The 4,990-nt window shown below is 47.6% G+C and overlaps 1 pseudogene; it reads right to left on the bottom strand.

Moving 5' to 3' along the window:
* Window positions 1-4,081: 4,081 nt before the first annotated feature.
* Window positions 4,082-4,199, bottom strand: LOC126458855 (5S ribosomal RNA; annotated as a pseudogene).
* Between the last annotated feature and the right edge of the window lie 791 nt (window positions 4,200-4,990).

Below are 4,990 nucleotides of genomic sequence, written 5' to 3'. Positions count from 1 at the left end.
GGAAAGCGATTGAAGGACGGCAAAAACACGAGTACGTGACAAGGCGCTGAATGTCCACACCCCATCACAGACCGTGGAGGACGAATTCTTGCTCGGTCTGTAAAGCAGGATAGCAGCGGTCTATGGCAAATTTGAGGGTAGAGTATAATACTGGTGAAGGGATAAGTGTTGCGGAGCACACCGTTCAGCACACATTGTTGAAGAAAGGACTCCACAACACTCTACTCACGTGTTCCCATGCTAATCCAATGACATCGCCAATTACGGGATCATTGATCATTGAGACCAGGGCTTAATTTCGCTTTGGACGTCGCTCCGGCACCTCCCAGAGAATTTTTTTTTCCTCAGTAGAACAAATGGATACCGGAGATTCAAAATACTACACGTGTTTTAAATCGCAACGTAACTATAATTTGCCACTGCCACGGCTTCAATGAACACGACAGTGGGTCACCAACGTGGTGACAGGGTGGTAGCAAATTCCCGTTACAAACGTCTAGGACATGTAGAGGGTAGTGAGTACAGAACATTTTGAATAGGAACTCATGTCCGGAATCTTATCGTTTCCGCTCTACGACAGTTTCACTTCAGATGTGTACCTCGTCAACGCCTGTTTAGGGCAAGAGGAACGTCTCAGAGTTCCCTGTCCTGGTATGCAACAGGGTAGATACGATGACGTGTACTACGTCAAACGATCCTCAGATGTCACTTACTGTCCGCTTTGCTGTGAGACCGAGTCAATACCTGTGCATCACCGCTGGAGGAAACATGGTGCAGTACACGTTTGCTGAATACACAGACATGCTCCTTGTGTATGACGAAGCTGGAGGTAACGGAAGAGCTGCTAGTCGGCTGTATCACGAACGTTTTCCACGCCGTCACACTCCATCGCACAAACTGTTTGCCCAAGTTACACCACGGCTACGAGAAACGGGTACCTTCGCCGTGAGGCGGCAGGACTGGTGCTCCACGGCGACGCCGCACTCCCGAATTTGAAGAAGGTGCACTGCGTCGCATTGAAGATAGCCCGTCAACGAGTTCGCGAACAATTGCGCGTGCAATGACTGTTAGTCACAGTACCGCCTTGGACGTCCTGGATGAACAACAATTACATCCGTACCACCTACAAAGGGTACACGCTATGGGTTCAACAGACTTTCCACAACGCGTCGCCTTCTGTACATGGTTCCTGCACCGTTGCATCGACGCGCCCCTGTTTCCACGTCGAGTTCTCTTCACAGATGAATGTAGGTTCACAAGGGATCTACATCTACATCTACATCTACATCTACATGACTACTCTGCAATTCACATTTAAGTGCTTGGCAGAGGGTTCATCGAACCACAATCATACTATCTCTCTACTATTGTGTTCTGAATGCTCGAAATAGCCATGTCTGGGCGGACGAAAACCCTCATGCCATGCATGTTCAGGGATTTCAAGACAGGTTTGGAATTAACGTGTGGGCAGGCATTCTGGACGGTCATGTGATTGGACCATACCTCCTTCCATCCAAGCTCACGGGTCCCGCATACTTAGTCTTCCTACGACACGTAACGTACCCGTTCTTGGAAGCTGTGCCATTGAATGCCCGTCAGGAAATGTGGTTTCAGCATGATGGAGCACCGTCTCACTTTTCACTGGCTGTCCGGAGACATCTCAACAGACGGTATGGTGAAAGATGGATAGGCCGTGGTGGTCCAAACGCGTGGTCGCCACGATCGCCGGATTTAACCCCTATGGACTACTTCTTGTGGGGTCGTATGGAGAGCCTAATTTATGAGACAACTGTACAGACAGAGGAAGATCTGCTGTCACGAGTTGTGGTCGCTGCACAATACATTGAAGAGACACCAGGTGGAATGGAGAGAGTGTACCAGAACATGCTTGGGAGGTGCAATGTGTGTAACAATGTTGGTTGTCGCCACTTCGAGCCGCTGTTGTAATGCATCGGTACGTTGCGGCTGGTGCCGTCAAATGCGTAAATAATAACGGAACGAGTCATTATTGTTTTCAAATGGATTGCAACAATTGTACTGGGTCACGCCTAAGTACATTCACCAAGTGGGTGTGGATGAGATAATCATCTGCATTGAATCTGTCGTAGAACGGAAACGATACGTTTCCGGACATGGGTTCCTATTCAAAATGTTCTTTACTCACTACCCTCTACATGTGCTAGTAGTTTGTAACGGGAATTTCCGACCACCCTATGGTCGGAATGTGTGTGTGTGTTACAGTACACCGAGATTTTCATGGCTGTCACAGTGGGCAGAAATGTGTGTGGTTGAAGAGGTGCGTTCTGGCAACTAAAATTTCAGAAATTAAGCAGTGATTAAGACTGCCACGTGGATTGCTTGCAACTTGCCGCGTAGTGGAATGAACGACGTTTCGTGTTACACCAGGTCTAAGGGGGGGGGGGGGGGGGTCATTCGGCTTTGCTACCAAGGAGCTTGCAGTAGGAATCGAAGGCACCAGGACAACTGTCGGCTACGCGGACAGTATTGAGAACCGTCTTTATACCTTCACGTTTGATGTCTTCCGCGATGGCGATTCAGTTTTCCAGTGGGAGAGCTGTCAGTGTCACAGTTCCAGTCATATTCGTGCTAATCGTAAGTTCACCTTGATACCTTGACCAATAAATTTGCATGATCTAAATTGAATTCGATAGAACGCATGTGAGACTCAATTGGGTGCGAAATCCGTGCCCACTATCCGTAATTTTGTGGCAATTGCCTGACTCGTGGCTAGAAATTTGGTGCTAGATACCTCCGGAGACCTGTCAAAGACTTGACGAATCCATGTTACGAGGAATCGCTACTGTATTGCGTTGAAAAGGTGCACCAATAAGCTATTAAGTAAGTGATCATAATGTTTTGGTTCATCACTGTACACAAAATCGCAACAGTATAATTTAAAAAGTGAAGGTTCAGGAATATTCTTAAATTTATGAAAAATAAGATTTTCGTTAACTGTATAAAAAACACAAAATAAAATAAAAAGAAGAAGCAGAAAATTTAAAACCTATAAAAGCAATGGAAATTGAAGGCCCTGCACTTGGAAAGTACAGTTGGGAGAGACATGGTAAGATGTTCTGTGCGGTCTTGGTTTCTCCATATAATCATACGGTTGCGGATGTTAGTAACTGTGGACAGAATTTAGGTCAGTCAGCAGGAGTCAGAAACGGATTGTGGATAAATATCGGGGCAGATTTCATGTCTGGGAGAGAGAGTTTGTTTTAGTTTCGTTGGGAGAGAATAAGGAGTGTTTAGCTGTAGGTTTTTTGGGATGTGTCGGTACAGGGGCGTCGGCACACCAGGATTGAAAACAAAAGTAGAAGTTATGGGCCTTTTGGAAATGACCAAAGCAAGGTGGGAATTTGATGGGGTGGTGAAGGATGTATGTGGGCGAAGGTGAACGGATCTGTGCTGTCTGTATGCCTTGTTGCTAGCACACTGTCCTAAGGTTCCTCAGATTCATTCAGTCAATTCGTTCCGAGTACATTCTCGTAACAGTCACCGTACAAACATACGTTCAGGAGTAGATTAGTTCCCATGTGTTTCAAACAGGCCGCCGTAGACACGCGAGGCGCGTGCTCCAGATCTGCAAGCGCAGATAGGGCGCCGGCAAGTACTTGCAAAACGGCTGCCGTGAGCGGCCGGATCCAGCCCTTCACGCCTGACTCGGCTGTGGAGATAACGCCACAGCACGCGGGCGCTGCTTTCGCTTTCTCGTGTCTGTCACCGCCACCGCCGCCGCCACCGCCATCGCGCCTGTTACATGGAGTAATTCCACTGCTGCGACCTTATACACCCGTGTCGGGCGAAAGAGGTGATCACAGGTCTTATAGAGTACGACGCGTGGAACGAGCAGCAGCAGCACTCCAACTTCAGGCCACAAGTGGCCCATCGGGACCATCCGACCGCCGTGTCATCCTCAGCTGAGAATGCGGATAGGAGGGGCGTGTGGTCAGCACACCGCTCTCCCGGTCGTTATGATAGTTTTCTGTGACCGGAGCCGCTACTATTCGGTCGAGTAGCTCCTCAATTGGCATCACAAGACTGAGTGCACCCCGAAAAATGGCAACAGCGCATGGCCGCCCGGACGGTCACCCATCCCAGTGCCAGCCACGCACAACCGCGATTAACTTCCGTGATCTGACGGGAACCGGTGTATCCACTGCGGCAAGGCCGTTGCCACACGTGAAACGAAGTAGAGAACAACTTCTAAAGACTTCCTTGAACTATTCGTACTGTCGTATGTGACGATCTCTTGAGCAAGTTCGTTTCAGAACCAATGATATATAGGTAGCCGTAGAAGCCAATGTGACGGTTCTGTCACACTGAAAAAGTTTTCTCTCGGGAACTGCCTACAAAATAGGGATATACTTTCTTCCTGCCCTTGGTCAGACAGCTCATTAACGGAAGTTTCTATCTGTAGTCCACCGCGCTCTTTCTCACATTCAGTGCCATACTGTAGAAGACAATTAAGAGAGAAGGGACAAGACGGAAAAAGTTTAGCGATCGTGAGCTGCGCTGACGTTGCGATGGTAGACAATCCCAGAATGTGCAACACCTATTAAAATTAACATTAATTCTTGATATGAAAGTATGCCATTTATGTTTTATAACTAGCGCTGAGCGCCAAGTCTTGAAGCCCCAAACAATTTCCCAAACAGCAAGCGAATTTTGCGATTGAGAGAACACACTTTGTAAGTTAAATTACTTGAAGTGATGGCGTTGCTAAAGATGCTTCATGCGAGGGGTGAAATGAGACAGTTGACAATGTAGCCAGTCAAGGCTGACATAAAAGTTTTCTGAGTGCGATAACGTTTCGGCAACTGTAACCGCTGGCCAAAATGTTGGTTTGTCCAGTACAGTTTTTTACATTATTAAGGGTTAGCGCACCCACAAAACTTTTATGTTACCTGAGTCCGAGCGGAGGTAAACGGAACTGGCTTTACCAGTTAATTAATCAGATCAGTTAATT

The sequence above is a fragment of the Schistocerca serialis genome, chromosome 2 (genome assembly GCF_023864345.2).
Source record: "Schistocerca serialis cubense isolate TAMUIC-IGC-003099 chromosome 2, iqSchSeri2.2, whole genome shotgun sequence".
Classification (NCBI taxonomy): domain Eukaryota; kingdom Metazoa; phylum Arthropoda; class Insecta; order Orthoptera; family Acrididae; genus Schistocerca; species Schistocerca serialis.
The sequence above is the reverse complement of the archived record's forward strand: the minus strand, read 5'-3'. Positions and strand labels throughout refer to the sequence as shown.